Source organism: Drosophila gunungcola (assembly GCF_025200985.1).
Source record: "Drosophila gunungcola strain Sukarami chromosome X unlocalized genomic scaffold, Dgunungcola_SK_2 000038F, whole genome shotgun sequence".
In the NCBI taxonomy this organism is placed as follows: domain Eukaryota; kingdom Metazoa; phylum Arthropoda; class Insecta; order Diptera; family Drosophilidae; genus Drosophila; species Drosophila gunungcola.
In genome coordinates this window covers 681,277-700,151 of record NW_026453189.1, presented here as the reverse complement: position 1 = coordinate 700,151, position 18,875 = coordinate 681,277, and the positions used below count along the sequence as shown (strand labels likewise).

General features: G+C 36.0%; 1 protein-coding gene across 4 annotated transcripts in view; it reads right to left on the bottom strand.

Moving 5' to 3' along the window:
• The window catches only part of LOC128260753 (uncharacterized), a 51,470-nt gene extending 37,106 nt beyond the window's left edge, over window positions 1-14,364 (bottom strand). Inside the window, exons 1-2 of one of the 4 annotated variants that reach the window (XM_052993977.1) lie at window positions 14,110-14,364; window positions 12,565-12,855 (exon numbers count right to left, since the gene is read on the bottom strand). The gene's annotated coding sequence lies outside the window, so the exon portion shown is untranslated. Of the gene's footprint in view, window positions 1-12,564; window positions 12,856-14,002 lie in introns of all 4 variants that reach the window. The other 3 variants (XM_052993976.1, XM_052993979.1, XM_052993978.1) reach the window with 3 other exon arrangements.
• Between the last annotated feature and the right edge of the window lie 4,511 nt (window positions 14,365-18,875).

Sequence of the window (18,875 nt, the reverse complement as noted above, 5' to 3'; positions counted from 1 at the left end):
TTTTATTCGAATAATTTATTTATTACTCATGACACTTTTAAGCCATTATTTTTTCCTTGAGCCAACATCCCAATCACTTATTTCTCTGAGTGCAGACCTTGGACCGAGTGCACCCGTGGTTTTATGAAAAGGTGTCTGAGTGAGGGAAACGGTCGGGGCAATCAAAAATCTTTGGCTCTAACATAAACATGAACACCGGCCGCTAGCCTATGGCATTCATCAGTATGGCTCATTAAGGCGAGACTCCACGGCGCTCAAAGTCCCAAACTTATTATTGATATGCCATATGAACAGCGAAAAAGCATATGCTCTTACTCGTACTAGTGGAGAAAAATACCTATAAGCTAGAACATTGGAAAATAGGGTGTGAGATGCCTCATTGGCACAATTTTTTTATTTGTATTCTTGTTATTATTTTAGACTTCTTTGTAAAAAGTCAGTGAATTGCGGGTACCTTTCCTTTAAATAGGTGTACATATTTTTAATGTTTATTTATAGGATATTTAAGAAAGATTAAAATAAGCATAACAAGTGACTATACGTATTATTCATTCGATTCGTATTTTGATATCAGGGCCAACATTATAATCTGTGTGAAAAAAAGCTCACTTTTACGGCAGTTGCGTTCATGGAAACTGTTTGGCGTGCGTGATAATTTAAATATAAAAACATATTAAAACGCGTTGCAGCGCAAGATGACGACTACACCAGCGCTTCCAAGTCCAGGCATTAACTTCTCAGGCCTCAAATGCATGATTAATTCATTTCGGGCTAGCCAGAGTTCCCAAAGTTTCCCAGAGAATTGTCAACTGGGGTTTGGGCCTGCACATGGGAGACAGTCGAAGAGACTGAGGGACAATGATTTTTTCGAGAGCAATTAAGCTCGCCGAGGTTTACTATGTGAAAAGAAGCCATTAAGGTCGCGCATGTCACAAATTAGCCGAAATTAAAAACATTTAATCTTTCGTGCCCAACCAAAGTGAAGAAGACAGAAGATCGCGACGCAGCCGACATCACACGGAACCCACAAAAAGCTACAAAGCAGAATAAGTCATCAGAATAGAGACACCCAGCCGACAAACAAAAGCATACCGCCCGCCACACGATTAGCATCACAACGTAAGCACGGTCAGCAATTGAAAAGTAAACTTTTTTAAAAAATAATAAATTAATCGAATGCGACATTCAACAATGCAATGTAGACTGCAAATTTGTTTAGGAATAAAACGGTTAAAGGTACAACCAGGTTTTTTGCCTGCAATTGCAAGAATGATTTTAGATCATAAAGAGCAATATTTTATATTACAATTACCTTTATTTTTAGAAGTTATCATTTATGCTTATTTGACTACTGACAACTTTGTTGAACTATGTGTTGCCTACTTGAAACTTTTTTAAAATTCAGCTAAATACTTATTTCCCTAACACTTAAAATATTAAGATAGATATTTGTTTAATAGCAACTTATTCCCTTATTGGTAAACTATTAATACAAATTATTTTAGAGCTAACACAGATTAATATTTACTATAAAACATATATGATTTGGAGAATATTACTTTCAAACTTCGCAAATTTCTGTTCACAATCTATGGTTGACCTTGATCAAAGCTACCCAAAAACCTTCTGGTAATAAATGATTTTTATTAAGGGTAAAAATCCTCGTTATGTTCATGTTTAATAAATAAATAAAAATATATTTTAGGGATTATGAATTGATTAAAAATTTTTAGTTTTCAAGAAATTTAAGTAGTTAACAATAAGCAAATTAAAATTGTAACTCTATCCACATTAGTGATGCAGTTGCGTATTATTATTATAAAACAAGGGTTCGTAGGCTACAAAAAATATGCCTTTTATAACAGTCCGGTCGATTTTTACTTAAAAAAATTAAAACTAAGCTTTAACATTTGGTAACCTAGAAACAAAGCCCTATTCGAATGACCACTTCTGTGAGATTTTTCCACTCACGCCACTCAGTTGCTACAAATAGATTGACTTTTACGAGGGGCAGAGATGGAAAAAAGAAGACCTGACGAGATAAGTTAAGGCGATCGCGTTGATTCCTAGGTTTTCTGTTGGATCACCGGTCTGATGGCGATATCAATGGGAAACGATCGAGCCACCTGATGCTAATTGAATTACGAACCGATCCTCTTCTCGCCAAAAATATGTCCGAACACAATGCAATGGATCTTATTCAAGGAACGGCAAAGCCTTGATTTGGATGTCAATTTCATGTACAAAAACTAATCACCGTGCAGAGAGGGAAAAGTGTTGCTTAATGAATGTATTCGGTGCAAGGATATGCTATATTAGTTGCAATGTATGTAAGACGGAGGGGAAGTTTCCCGTTATATAAAGTTCCGTTTCAATTCAACCCGGCAACCCCATTTTCAGAAGGTAAAAAGCGTTTATTGGTGTACCGGCACAAGAAAACAAAAGGTGGAAAGTGTTTGCGACCCTACATAGTAGTTTTATTTTTGTTTTGCATCGCATGTAGTATTCTGTTGTTGTTTTGTTTACTTTTTTACTGTAAAAAACTATCAAAATAATTGCACTACGTAATGAGTGTGTTTTCATTACTTGTAAATTTATAATACCCACCTGGTTCTGACTAGCCACTAACAAAGTTAGGACATTAATTTACAGGATATTCAGTAGAAATTTTTTAATAACTGCAGCTTATATATTACCATAGGTACGTATTGTCTTAGTAGATATGCTCCCAAATAACTAAAATTTATGCTGCGCGGCACTTATATAATATTCTTGGTCACTGCTAGCCCATAATTTTTTTTTGTTTAAGGAACGTCTAATAATAATAATCGGACGCAATAGTAGTCGCGAAATTATAAAACCCACCTCAGACGCAATCGTGGAGCCACTTATATATTTATTTCTTTCGTTTCAAGAAAATCAAATTGTTCCATTGTCTGGAGGAACCGATCACAGTTGCAGGCCAGTTTCGAGGCTGAGAAAGATCTCTGACCAGCCAGTCGGCAAGGTCAAACATGCCTTAATTATTAATACACATCAAGCACTGTGATGGTTAAATAAAAAAGCGGGAAAGAAAAATACGAAAAATATATTGGATATCAAGTTTTGGTGAACAAATTACTCAGTATACAAAAGTATTGTTTAAAAATTTCCTCAAATCTTAGTTTTCAGTTGTATATTTTATTAATTTGATCACAAGCTTGGAACGCTGTAAAGCAGACATATTCATCATCGATTTTCGTCAGTTTGTTCAAACCGTCAGAAGTTAATAATTTATTTTAAATATTTAAACATTTACTAAGCCCTTTTATAGTAAAATTATTACTAGCTTACCGATAAACTAAAACACATTTTTCAACAAAACTACATAACAGCATACAACTTTTTATTTATGTTAGTTGAACAAAAATTGAAGGAAACATTTTCATCATTTTCATTTCAAATGAAGTATATTGTAACGTAACTCAATTAAATTTTACAACGTTTAGATTGCTCTACATCTCTCCGTATTTCATCATCAGACTAATTTCCGTTTTCGAATCGATCTTACGTCTGGGAATAACACTTATATTTTGCCACTTCTTTGCGTTTGTTCTTCGGGGCGCCGCCATGCAGTCCAACAATTCCTTTAATCGGGTTTATTTCAGAGTTCGTTATGGTAATGAAAATTGGACAATAAGTGGCAGAACGGTCGAGTACAAAACCGAAGCTTCCTGGCCGCCAAAGTCTTGTTAAAGAAACAACCACTCCGAAAACACCACTGACGGTAGAAAATTCAATTTGGTGCCAGCAGCGGGAGCAGCAGAAACAGGCCCTACCAAAAGGCCAAAAAACACTGCCGAAGCGAGTGCAATAAATTGTTACATTCGCGGCACGACGCGCACCTGACACATAAGCTCCGACTTGTCGTCTTTATCTGCCTGGCCAAAGCCCCGAAAGAGACCTGGAGATCGACCTGGAGTTCGAGATACACAAGTCTGTACTCCCGACCCGAACCCAAACCCAAACCCAAACCCAAACCCAAACCCGAACCCGAACCCTCCGATTGCGATCTGGCCAAAACTGTTGGCAAGTCAGTCGATCGAGCAATTCGACCGGGAGATTGAACATCTGGTGGCTTGCTGTGAGGTAGCGGAGGCGGCGGCCTATTGGATCACAGTGGGCCTTATTTTCGATCGCAGGCCCATTTCGATTCCCAACGGGCATACTGCAAAGCTTTCGATGGTCTAGTTTGTGCAGATTTGGATCCATTTACATATTTGTACAGGGTGGCGGTTGATTCTTGAAGTACCTACTATTTCGACTTTGTCAGCTTGAATGACATTTCCAATGTTTCAAATACATAGTAATATGTTTACGGCTTACGATATGATTAAGTCAACGGTCGAAGAATGGGCAGATGAGCGCTTGGTGGCCGTTCGAAAGATCAAATGTTTGAATGAAGCTCATATTCACCTCGGTGGTTACGACAATAAGCAGAATTGCCGCATTTGGGGCTCCGAAAACCCGTACGTCGGTCTTTGAAAATCGAATAGTCTGCCGAAAAGGCGATGTCAACTGGCCCATTCGCAGCTGCGATTTGACCCCGTTGGACCAGTTTTTGAGCGGTCTTGTCAAGGATAAGTACTATGCCTACCATCCAGAGACGATATACGACCTAAAGCTAGCGATTGAAGATGCCATTAAGGCCATTTAAGACCATACTATCAAAAATGTGCTGACAAATTGTGTCGATCGGATGACCTACCGCAAATCGCATTCATATGAATGAAGTGGGTTTCCACAAATAAACCGCAATGTTGGGGCTAGTCAAAACGATATCATATAGCTGCCATAGGAACTATCGCATAATTGGGCTGCACATCATTATAGCTTCAATATTTTTAGACATATTCGCAAGTAAATCGTTATTTTAATGTTTTCAAGAATATTTAATTTTTGGAATATCTGCAAGGGTATATGAATTTCGGCTTGCCGAAGTTTGCTTTCTTTCTTGTTTTTAATGTTTCCAAGTTAAGATGTTTTAAAGAACATTTAATTCTTGCAATAGCTGCAATTGCTTCCATTCTAGTTTTTATTTTAAAATGGTTTTATTTTTGGAGCCAATTAGCATTTTCACCGAAGAAACAGTTAGCTTTATATTGTGAACTGGGCAATTGTAAGCAAAGTTTATGTTTTGTGATTATTGAATATCACTGCCCAATTATATAAATAGTTATACATGTAATACATTTTGTTGTTGTTTAATTTCTGTGTAAGCCAGCAACTTCAACCATCCAAATACCATAAATATCATGGCCTGAGTGTTGTTTCTTATTATAAGTGTTGACAAAATTGGTGCAACTTTAAATTGCAATAAGCTGATTCCGAACCACTGTGCGGCTGCGGTGGCTGCTTTGCAATTATACGCTATGGCTGGCGGGGGTGGTGGGATGGCCAGCGGATTCGGCGGATTATACGATCTGGCGCTGGGCAGCAACAATTACGATGACGAGGTCGGTCTGGGATGTGGATGTGGATGAGGATGAGAATGGGGATGTGGATGTGGATGTGGATGTGGATGTGAGAACAATGTCCCATGTCCTCCATTGCATCTGCACATTCGTGTCTTTTGCTGTTGCCGCTGCCGTTGCCTTTGCAATCTTATTTTATGCCACCGCAGGCAAGGGACCATGGAGTCATACTTCGTGTGTTCAGAGAGGGGGAAGCGAACAAAATTATTACTGTCCTGGAGAGTGAAGGAGTGACTGAGATCGCCGGATCTATATCTGCCCCACTTCCTATTTAAACGGGCTTTCCTTCTCATTTTAAGCTTACTCTACTTTGGCAAAATATTTGTTTCGACCCATACTTTTGAATAAAAGTTTTCCTTCAGAAAAGCAATATATGTTTTCCAAAAACAATGATGTTTTAAAATAAAAAAGTCAGTTTAAAATTGAAAAAAATAATAAACGTGTACCTTTGATTAAATAATTAGGCCTTCACGCTTTTTGGGAAGTAATTGTATTTTCGAAATATCTTCATGGGAGATCATGAGTAAATATTCTGTAACAGCAAACATTATTGTAGGTAGCTGGATCCATAAAATAAACTTTCGTGAAAGAGGTTAGGATTTAGTGACCTTCTTTTGGCATATCCTTGAATTAAAACTTTTAAATTTGAAAATCTTTAGTTTTTTCCAGGTGTACTGATAAAAAATTGCGTTCTTTGAACACCTAGGTGAAAGACACAATTACTTCTGCTCAAAGCATTTTCCAAGCTTAGATAAAAGCATTTTGTTACGTAATTTGCATCTTTAGCAAGTTCTTTTTCTATACATAAAGCCATTTCAACACGTTTAGCAAGTTCTTTTTCTACACAGCAAACAATTTCAGCATGTTTAGCAAGTTTTTTTTCTACTCAGAAACAAATTTAAAAGTAAATTGAACCGACTATCTTTGTTGGTAATTACAGTCGGCAACAATAAAAGTTTCCTTCAGCTTACTAGTAATGTTTAAAGTCTAACGAAACTTTTTATGGAAAACGTAATAAAATAATAGATAAAATTTACCAATTATCCAACATTAAACAAATTTGGTTATTTTTGTTTATTTTGGTCTTATTTATTTGGTTTATTTTGCCTTGTAAAATCTTTTAAAAATCCTTTAAAAACGATTGAAGTGTTTTGTTGTCTGTGTTGATATCTTTGAAAATATGATACCACTTTATGCGGAATACTTTATACCTAAGTTTTGGGTGGTTTTAGGGGACAAGGATATTAAAAACAGCATGAAAGGCATAGACCAGCAAGCAATTGCCATTAAGCGGCCTGTTCAGTCTCCAGACGACAATCTGTGGACAATTGGTTATTTTTGAGTCTAAACGGCCTTGTAAAGTCTTTTAAAAATCCTTTAAAAACAATTGAATTGTTTTTTCTTCCTTAGCTAGCTATTATATCACGTAAGTTTGGTATTTAACATTTTTTAGTTAAACATAATACTGAACAACGGATGTCAGTATCTAGTAATGGTAAAAATAATAATGGTCGCAAAAGTTTCAAATTAACCATACAACAAAAGAGATCTTACGAAATCCGGTTTATTTAGTTGCAGTGTAGACAAGTGTCAGGGCGTCTTTAACACTGTTTACCTTGCGATTTCGGATTGGTCTTTTGGAGTTGGAGCCACTGAGCCATTGGCCTCAGCCTCAACTGGCGCCCTTTGTCGACGCCTGAGCGACAATCTTTGCCGTTAGCCAAGCATGGTCTCAGGTGATGGGAAGGGGAAAATCGGGGTGCTCAATGCAGTTCCAGCCCTCCATTCGCTTTTCGCTTTTAGTCTCATTACCATTCCACTCAGAAAAAAATGATGCTTTAAGCGCCTTTAAGTTGGAAAATATAAGTTTTAAAACTGCTCACTGAAATAAGAATCCCCCCAAAATTCCACCTCCACTTAAACATTAAGTTTTTCTAAATATGTTTAAAGGTGAGGTGCAAGCCAATTTTGTAACTAAACCAAACGATTTAATGTAGAAAAATCCGTAAATCGAAATAAACAAAAATCACATCACAAACGTAAACGCGCATCTTTTACAAGTTTGTCTGCCATGCTATGATTATAAGAATTTAGAGTTATAAAATTTGTATTTTAATAAATAGTTGAGAGCTCAAAATAATTACTTTTGATAAAAGAAGAATTTTTTTATGTTTAGTGAGTAATTTGATTTTATAATTAAATGACCAAAGATAAAACGGTCCATTGTACGCGAATGTCTGTACTCGATTGCGATTGCAGTAAAAAGATGCGAAATTTAGGGCTCAGTGACTATAGGCTTAGGTGTGTGCCGCGTTGTAAATAAAGCTGGAAAATTCAACTGCCGTTCTATTGCTAATTATAAGCATGGTGTAAATTTACAATGCTTGTGTTTACAGCTCACGAACTACCGATTATATGACTATATAGTTATGGCCTCCGCTGTGACTTGGCACTCGCGCCCACACACAAGCCCGCAAACATGTATATAAATGAACATACCTATAAATATGTTTACCATTTAACGTATACCCATATATATTTGACAAAGGTTGAGACAAACAAGAAGACAAAAGGCAAATGTTGGAACTGTTGTCTGGTATATTCCCACTCACACAGGCACGGCAAACTCATTTTCATTCTGTTGCTACCGTTCTGAAGCTCATGTGTCTTCATTTGTCATTACCGAATGAAGAACTCAGATATTTCCACATTTCATTTATTGTTCATCACTTCTGCGAATAGGAAATCAATGTTTAGGCAAAACCTCCACCAAATACAAACACACACGGGAGCACACATACAAAAATATGCGCGGAACCGACCTTGAGATTAATAAAAAGAGAATTAATAAAACGAAAATGACCTGTTTAATTCATGAGAAAATCCAGATGGAAGATATGGCTGGGAAAAATGGGGAGTGTTCGTTTCAGGGAAACTCAAGGCTGAACGAAAGAGCTTCGAAGAGGCACTAAGGAAATGTGCGTTTAAGGCTTATAACGGGACTTATAAGAGGATTCCAGGCTAACGCAGTAAAAAAAAATAACCATATTTTTGCAATGCCTTTGGGAATATGTGGCCATTAATTTTCGATATCCAATGTAGTTTGTGACATATATGAGTTCGGTCTATCGCCACTAATATGCAAATCTTTAAACGCTATTTCCTAAGCAATATTTTGAGCCATGAACAAATTCCATTGAATGTTTAAAATATGTATTTTCATGTCGACTAGTCTATGGAAAATAGACAGCAACAAATCGGAACGTGCACGAAAACTTCATAAAATGTTACCAAGCTAGTTTATAATTTCAAAGAGATTTTTTGACCAGACTAAAAATAACACCCCTTGGCAAACAACACTATATGAACACGGAAGAATTGCTAGACCTTAAAGTGTTTAACTCTTTTGACCAGGTACACATTATCAAATATTTTTGTTTTTTTTAAGTTTATTTATTATTGGACACACAGTTGCGGCAAAATAAATAGAACCATTGTAAGGAAAATTATTTTGGCGCTATAAAATGTTCAGTATTAACATTATTTGCTTTTCTTTTCACATGCATTGCATAGCTTCTTACTAAAGAAAGGTGCATTACTGCGACAATGCCAACAGTTTTTACAATATATAAAAATATTTATCAAACATGTTGCAAAATGAAACCGCACAAAAAATGATACCATTAACAGTTATTGTATTAAAGCAGAAACCCTTTAAAACTTTTTGCTTTTTATTCCACCATTGGAAATACTAGTATTGAATTAAGTTGCTTAAATACCAGAAAAAATAAGTTTGCTTATGGGTCATGCAACGCACAGTAAATTCAAACATTTCAATATTGGAATATTACATTGTTTTTCAAAATATAAACGTACTTAAAAAAAAACTAAAAAAAAAGAATGATAATGTATTTATTAACATATTTAATTGGTTTATCCAACAGGGAATTTTTTTTAAATTAAAACTCAATTTTTTCATACTTAAAAATAAAAATTAAAGTTTTACACACTTTGATTTAAACGCAACAATCCTCGGGGCTAAATCAGTACCGAAAACATTTAATTCAAAGTGAAAATATTTAGATTACCCATGACTTTTCTCTGGGTGTAATGGAAAATAATATAGAAGTTCAAAAGTTAATTTCTGAAGCCAACGCCTGTACTTTATACGACCAACTAATGCAGAACATAACACCTCATTTAAATCTAACACGATAAAGTTAGTGTTTTCTTACTTTAGCGAAGGTCCATTATCTTGGAGTAAGTTGATAAAGAATCAAATGTCTGTGTTGATATCTTTGAAAATATGATACCACATTATGCGGAATACTTAATACCTAAGTTTTGGGGGGTTTTAAGGGACAATGATATAAAAAAAACAGCATGAAAGGCAGAAACCAGCAAGCAAATTGGCATAAAGCGGCCTGTTCAGTCTCAAGACGACAATCTTTGGAAAATGTAAAAAAAGGTTGTTTATGTTTTCATACAAATAAAAAGGATTTTTGCGCTTTTGTGCAAGTGAAGAGAAATACAAGAATATCCTTAAATAAAAGTGGTGGAGTTTGGTGACCAAATCGACCGTATATCCATTTCATTTAAATTGTTTTCCTTTGATGTATTTCGCGCATACAAATTATTTCCTTTAACTGCTTATTAAATATTTAGACATTTATTTAAACAAATTTTTTAAACCAAATGTTTTAGAAAAGTCACTTTCATATAACGGTGTAATTTTTGTTGTTTGTCAATTGTAATTGCATTTGAACATTGTCATTCAAACAAGTTTTTCATAGTTTTTTTTGCGTTTTTCTTTTTAGTCCTTCTATGGTCATAAGGGAATTGTCTACGGTCCTCTGACAAAACTGGTGGACTTATTGTATTAAAACTTATTGGAATTTTTTTACTGCAGACAACTCAGTAATGTTTTGGAAAGGCGTAATTCCCCTTGAATACAAATGGAAAATAAGTAGCACTTGACCAAAAAAGTCTAAATTTTACATTGAGCTCTAGCGAGGAAAGGGCTAAAGAGATAGGTTAACATTATGACAAACACTGATCCCGAAAAGCCGGTTTAGCAGCAACAACAAATGAAACAACATACGTAAATAGGCTCATTAGCTGCACATGATATTGAAAAGTTGACATGAAACGCGGAGCCAGTTGCATGTGTATGTATCGTAATTCTGCCGATAGTGTAAGTCGTTTAATGACTTCACCTCAACATCTGCATTTTGTTACTTCCAAGCTAACCCGTCAGCCTCTTATTGATGATAAGATAGTTATTGAAAATTTATGTTTTTTTTAATCAAAAGCTTTTTGCGCTTACCATAGCAATTTGGACATTTTAAACATACATAAAAAAGCATTACGACAATATAAAGAAAAAATTAAAACAGATCTAACCAAGCTTCAAAAGTACCTAAAACACGTTGCAATGAGATTGAGAATACGGCTCGATAAATTGAACGAATTGGCAAGGAAAATCAACCACAACAATAGACGCCAAAATGATCCGGGAAAGCTACATTATTCTATTATGTTTCAACAATTCGGTGACTTTCCCAATTTTTTTCTTTTAATAACACAAAAATTACAAATCCATAAGACTTGGGAATGTATCGCGTAAAAAAAATTTTTGGAAACATTAATTTTAATTTTCTTTCTTTAATAACGTACAAATGTCGCGTTCTCGATCCTGGAAATACCCATATGTCAAATATAAATGAAATTATATACATAGAACTCGGAAGTATTTTGTTTTTAAATTATATTAATTAATTCGGATTAAAATATTATTGGCCAATGTCCGTTTCTTTCTCTTTAAGTAATCGGGATCTAAGATTATTCTGCTGTCAAGTTTAAAGGGATTTTGTATTTCCAAAATATACCAATGTTCAAATATAAATTTGAACTTTTTCGCTAAATCAGCGATCAACAGAACAAATTTACAAAACAAGCCATACCATACATAATTTACTATATTACAGTACACTCAGAAAAAAGTAGTACGAATAATTTTAGTACGGACGTACTTAAAAATAATACACAGAGAAAACGATATTTTTCGCTTTAATCCTGCTTATAGTGTTTGTAAATAATCCCAGAATTATTAAAAACAGTAAACTCTATTAATTTACCAAAAAAAAAAACTATTGATTTAAAACAAGAACATTTCGTTCTTATAATGATTGGACTAGGGTGCAATTGTCTTGGAACATCAAACATTGGGTAATCTGTTAAGATCTCGGGCTCAGATTCCAGACAAAGTTTTTATGTTATTTTGCAAACATTCTGCTTTTATTTAAATTTGTATGTGGTTGACCTCAAAAGTATAGCTAATAAAAGCTATTGCATACAAATTGGTTTGAATTATTATACGCGCTTAGTAAATAGTATCCGGCTAATGGGTCTTCGAATCCAAAGGCCTCGGTTCGAATCCCGGTTGGGTCGATTTGCAACAAACAAAATAAGTTTGGTTTTTGTTTCCTTTCCTTATCAGAGTCTATCATGTTTCCTATCATTCTCATTTCTTATGGAATCAAAGAGAAATAAAAAAAAAGGAAAGAGACAATTTTTTTTAATTTTTAAACTTAAACTAGTCAAACCAATATTTTTCGCACTTCAAGCACTTTTAGGTACTTGGAACTGATTCTCAAATGCAGAACTTCGGGATTAAAAAATTCGTACTTGAATATTGCCTTTCGTACTTGAATCAAAAAAAAATTCGAATTTTTCTACTTTTGACACCATTTGTACTTGATTTGACACCGAAATTCTGGACTTTTTTCTTTGAGTGTAGCTGTAGGTTAGTTATATAAATTCTAAGCCCACTAAGTAATTGTCATAGAGGTTAGATAAGACAATGAAAATATTTAATACCAAATTTAATGCTTAAAATCCCTTAGATGCACTCGAACTTTTATTTCTCTAAATGTGTAAATCGCTCTTGTTTAATTCTTAATGGAGTGTGTAGTCAATTCTTTAAATTAATCTTAAATTTTCTTATAAGTTAGTTTTAATTGGCGAAATGGATTTTCATAGCTAAGCTCACCTGAATTGGTGTTGGTGTGCGTTGGTGCGTTGCTGCAGTTTTGTGGTTGTAGTTGTAGATGCTGTTTTAGTTGCTCTTTCTCACACACACACACACACAGATGCACACACGCACACATGCAACCCGAAGTGCGTGTGCACGAGATTTCTTTGTTGTTCTCGATATTCTCTTTAGTTATTTTTGTTTAATTTTGGGTTTTGGTTTTTTGTTCTCTTATTTTTATTAGAACACGTCTTCGGTTTCTTCCTCTTTTTCGCTGCTGCTGTTCATATTGATCAACTTATAACTCGGCTAAAAATATATGGACAGTAGGCATGTTATTGTTAAGTCCCGGCACTGAGTTCGATTTGGTTTTGGTTTTGGTTTTGGTTTCGGAATCATTGCGAGGCTTAAAAGCCCCTGATTCTGTGACCATTTTCGGGGTCCGGGCTCGAGTCCTTCTGCCCCTCTCTTTCTTCCGTGCGAAGAGGACAAGCGACAGGCGGAGGTCGCTGTGCCGCCGCTTTTGAGAACGGTTATAAAATCGCGCGACAACGACACGAAATTGGCGCTGCTTTTAGCCGCTGTCGCCGCCGCCTTTGCTGCTTTTTGGTGCTTTTGCGCCCGATGTCGCCATTTTTCGCTGGCCAAAACTTTTATGCACTTTGCACTCGCCCTCGCTCCTTCGCACTCGCACGTGCCCCTACATATGCAGTTGGTGCGCTCCCTTTCTCGCACGCCCTGCGACACAAACAAGCAGTATACACTCAGCCACACATACACTGACACCCACACATACACTGACGACACACAATCAAAAACCCATTCGGCTACTCGCCCACGCCCCCTTTGCCCACTCTCTCTCGTTCTAATAAAATCCCCCCCTCCCCGGCCACAACGATTGCCTTTCGACCAATGACACTCGACGACAATATTAGCGAGCACACACACAGGCAAACGGACACACTGGCACGCACTCGCACACACACACACGCACACATGTACCCAAAAAACGAGTAACAAAAAACGAATGACGACGTCGTCGTCGACTGCGGCGTCGGCAGAGCAGTCGGCAGATGCGGGGAAACAAAAAAGGGAAAACAGGAAAAAAAATAAAGAGAGCGGGGCGCTATGTAATCCAATCCAAGAAGTGGGCGTGGGTGGGGTGGTTAAAAAACGAACGCACCGTGCAAAACCAAGGAAGCCAATCCAAAAGACGCAACGACAAGCGACAAAACGACAAGCGACAAACGACGACGGCGACACTTTGCAGCGAGTGCGAGCGGGACGGCGAGCCTCGGGGATCGGAATGCAGAAACGAGAGGATAAAAAAACTGAATAAACGGCAGGCACACGAAGCAGGACATTCGCTGGTATCCTGACCATGCGCCCCCATCCCATCCCCTCCCACTGTTTTCTCACGCCCACACAATGTCCTGCGAAGGGCGGAGCACTTTACCAATACTTTTGCACGCGAATCCTTGTATTTTCGTTCTTTTTCGGTTTAGCACTGGAGAAACAGTAACAACAATAAAAAAAAATACAAAACTCAAAACATAAACTAACGCTTTTAGCGACGGCAAAACAAACGCATCGCAAAAGGTGTGGTTTTACTTTTGTTGTTGTGGTTGGAGTTGTTGTTGTCGTCGATGTCGTTGTTGTTGGTTGTATAAACAAAACTTGACCGCTGGCTATTCCGATCCGATTTTTTTGCTTTTTGCTTTTTCCGATTACCGATTCGATTTCGGTGTGCGGTGCGATGCGATGCGGCAGCGGCAAGTCGACTTCACTGTTTGAAATCACGTCGCCGTCGATTTTGCTGCTTTTGCCGCTTGGCGCTCCGCTCGCAAGAAAAAAAAAGAAAAAACATCTGGGAGCCAAACAAAGCACTTACACAAACGAAGCGCCTCTATTTACATGCGATATTCTCTGGACACTCGCATACACACACACACACCGGCACTCGCCGCGCACCCCATTCACAAACACACACTCGCACCCGCTGGCTGTCCATTCGCTGGGTACTGCCGGCTCTCTCGCACTTGCACAAAGTTCCCAAGTTGAGAGCCAAAGCAAGCAGTGGATAAGCAGTGCATGAGTCTTAAGAGAGGCATTAACCGAAAAGAGCGACCCCCACCGCTCTCTTTACCCAAAGAGAGAGTCCTCGGTCGATAGCGTCACATTATTATTTTTCCTTATCAGTTCATTTTATGGTTTATAATTATTTATCATTACAAATTATTTATGGAAAGACATTTTTCGAATAATGGTTATTTTTCCAGTCACAATCCTCATATATAAATAAAAAGGTAAAATAAAATTAAAAATAAAAAAAAAAATTTTTTTGGTATAAATCTTAATCAATTTAAAGTTTGGATGGAGAAAATATAATTTTAAATTGAAAATATTTAAGACAAAATGTATAACGCTCAAGATATGCTTGTTAAAAGCTAAAAAATGGCCTCTTTCAAATGAATTGGTATTTACTTTCGATAGGAATCGGTTCAAAGGCATTTGTGTAGTACCCCGGATTGTTATGCTGATTTGCTGTTTTCGTCTTTAATTGACTGCCAAAATGGTGACTGCAGCCAAAGGAAAATTGTCTTAGAAACTAAACTATTGGTACATGAATTAAAAACTATTTAAAATATTAAGTGAATATCACGAAAGTATCAAAATAAAACTTTTGTGGTTTAAAAATACGGCATAAAACTACAGTTTTAGACTCCTTCTTAAACCGAAATTTTCAGTTATTTTTTTTTTTGTTTAGGTGTAGAGAAGGATTTAAAAATCAGTTCATATATATGTTGTCGTAGTCCTTTCAATAATTGAATTTGCATCTTTTTGGTAATTTAAAAGTTCAAGGGGTGACAAAAATTATTTTTATACACATCTGAAACTAAATCTGAGATGTTAGTTCAAGACCATTAAACAAACTCAATTTAAATAATTTAATTTAAATAATTGTATAAAAAAAAGTATTTAAAAATTTAAAATGTTTCTGGAATCTGGCATCTGGGTTGAGAACGGATTTGCTTAAAATCAAGAAGAGAGTACTCTTGGAAACGAGAAGGCTTCACTTTTGAAAGTCAAGAAAAAAATAATTTTGAAATCAAGAATCGATCTGGGAAAAAATTATATACTTTTGAGCAAGAAACTACTGAATTTGAGACCGTTGGGAACGGTTCTTTTTCTGAGTGTATAAGTGATTTCAAGACCCCAATGATTTCTGTGAAGGAAATTTTTAACGCAAAAGTTTAAGACAAAATCGTTTTGGAAACAAAAGGTAAATTATCTAAAGGGGCATTTTTTTAAAATACGAACAAAATATATTTTAAATTTAATCTTTAATTACTATATCAAAATGAAACGAAAAAATGGTCCAAAATAGAGAAGTTACAATATTTTTTTAAATTTTGTTCTGTAATATACCGTTTTCCCATGGGAGCTATATGGTATAGTCGTCCGATTAAGGACAAATTAAAATCAAACCGTGACTATATCTCGAAGAACTAAAAGAAAAATTAAAACAACAAACTTAAAACCTTCGGCCGTCAGATTTTATTTTATTTTGTTTTACATTGTTTTTTTGTTAAAGCTAAGTTTGGACTGTCAAAATATATGACATTTTATGAATAAAAAAGATTTTTTTTTTTTTTAAATTGCCAAATTGTTTAAACCATAAAAAAAAAGTCTATTGCTTCGACTGTCTAAACCATGAACTTCCGCAGCTTAGTCGCAACGAATCCCAAAAATAAAATACAGTCTTTCGTCTTGCCGCGGTTCCTTCATTAGAGTCCATAGCGCAGTGCGAAGTCGTCCAGCTCGCGCCCTACAGGCCAGGGTTCGATTCCCATCGACGGCCAAATAAAAATGAAAGTTTTTTTTTGCTTTTCAGAATTTATTTATTTATTTATCCCACATTTTCATTTCCTCTAGTCTTCCAGCTGACAATGGAATTTTCATATCCCAACAATACTTACATTAAAATAAAAGCAAATGTGATCTGTATGTGGTGTGGTGGTATATAGACGACAATTAAGATTATTTTCATAAATTTTTATAATTTATAGAAAAATATTCCCTAAAATGTATGGTAGGCTGCCCTACAATTAAGACACATTTTTTTATAAGTTCTAGAAAAGTTTTTCCTGCTTCAAGGGCTTTTTGCACAAAGTGATAGAAATAAGCGCCATTAGTTTTCGAAAATTGTAGATTAAAATTTTTGGTGAAATTGAAAACAAATATAGGACAAATTTATTGTTTCAGGGTTAATTTTATTTATACATTGATATGTATATAGGCATTATACATGCTCAACTAGAACAACACATTTAACATATATTTATCTCTAAAATTTGTTTCTAACGTCATAATAATAATTTCTTCTGGATTTTAAGGTCGTAAACTGCTTTACGGTGGACCTCAGTTTGAATGTTCATCCTTCCAAAACTATACCTTACTAGGTTTGACTGGTAGGACAGGCTCCAAAACCACTTCGATTCGATATATATTATGATTTGGAAGCTCAATAGAAAAATCCCGAAAGAACTTCTTTTTTTCTACCATAATTTAGCCACTTTTTAAGTGGCTATTAATGTTAATGACGGTTAATTTTTGTATATTAAATTTTCTCTTTACTATGCACTTGAGAGAGAGGTTATTTATACAGAAAAATATTTCGCTAAAAGAATTTGTGTCTGTGAATTCATACACAATTTAAATTTAATTGTTGAACGTGAATAATTACCTTGCTTGCTTTTTGAATGCATGTTCACGGTTTTATTACCCCACAGTGTCAATGCATGTAACTCTGCGAATTTAGCGAAAAGCGTTTTTAACTGCCTTCAAGCCTTTAGCTGCAATCTTGCTCACCCCAAAAATCCAATCCAAAATGGAAGAGCCCCGCTCAGAGAATTGCTTGGTTGCAGAAAGCAAATGTCAATTGCATTCAAATGGTATACATTTAAATCCACATATGTATATACACTTATTTGTGTTCTTGGATTTGTAGACACATTTTGTTTATTGGATGCCAAAGTAAATACGAGTGTGTATCTCCATGTAGAAGTTGGATACATGGAGAAAAGCACACAGATGCAGGCAATACATATTCGCCTATTTGCAACAGTGTGTGTGTGTGTGTGTGGGGGAGGGGAAGGGCGGAGGGTGGGGGGATCAGATTGTTATCCAAGGACCTGCCCCACATCCTGCCGAATGACGTCCATAGTGCGTTCCCTTTCCCCCGCATAAGCACCCAATCCAGAGTCCAAAGACCGACAGAGTGGAAATGGCAACAGAGGGGGCAGGGGAGGGAGTGCGAGTGGGTTCACAGGACTCCGTGTGACACATGAAAATGTGTCGCCAGGACCTCCCCTCGCTCTCGATCTCTCTCTCTCCCTCTAACTCTCTTGGCCAGGTGCACCTACTCCCCGCTTTATTGGTCGAAAGCGGAACGGATGGCTGCGCATGGCAAAGAGAGACAGTCCATCGCTCTGTCTCTGTTCCATAGGGGTATCTTGCGCCTTTCGCCGTCGGCTAAGCAGTGCACCATCCGACACATCCCCTCCCACCCCCTCCGCCTCCACCAAGGTCCAGAAGATAGGGGATTCGATTTGGGTCCCGGGTCCATCATTGCGTTTATACTTCGGAGTAACAATAACGTTAAACTAAGCTAACCCAAGGTCGTCAATCCCATTAAAGATTTTTTTTAAACTTTAAAAATTCAATCCAGCTTTAATGGCAAACCACAAAAAAGGCGATAATGAGACACATATAGGTTATAAAATAAATTTTGAAGTACCATTTACTTTTTTAGTTAAGTAAATATCATTGTTCCAGTATTATTTGCAATTTTTTTCCAAAAACATATTTTCTAAAAGATATAAGATATAAAAGATATATATAAAAAAAAAACAAATTTTTAAAACAAAAATTAAACACTTTTGACTGGGTAAAAATTTATAAGAAACAAACAGTTAGATGTCCGAAAAAAGCGAATTCTTGAACATTTTTTTCTGAGAAAACTATTCAATTTAATTATCTAATATTTTGTACACACGTAATGTAATATTTTAACTGTATTTTAAGACTATGTATTGGAAAAAATATTTATTTGAAAATAAGCTTCAGCTAATCTCCGGGAGCACCTCTCAAAAAAGGCGTTTAGAGTTTGTACTTGCAAGCACTCTGAAACGCCTTTTAAAATTTGCGTGTAACTTTGAAAGAACTCAACGGAACGATATGAAATATTCAGTGTGTAATATATGTACACTAACCAAAAAAAATAAAATGTTTTCCTTTTTCTTTTAGTGTAGCCATTGGGTAATCCA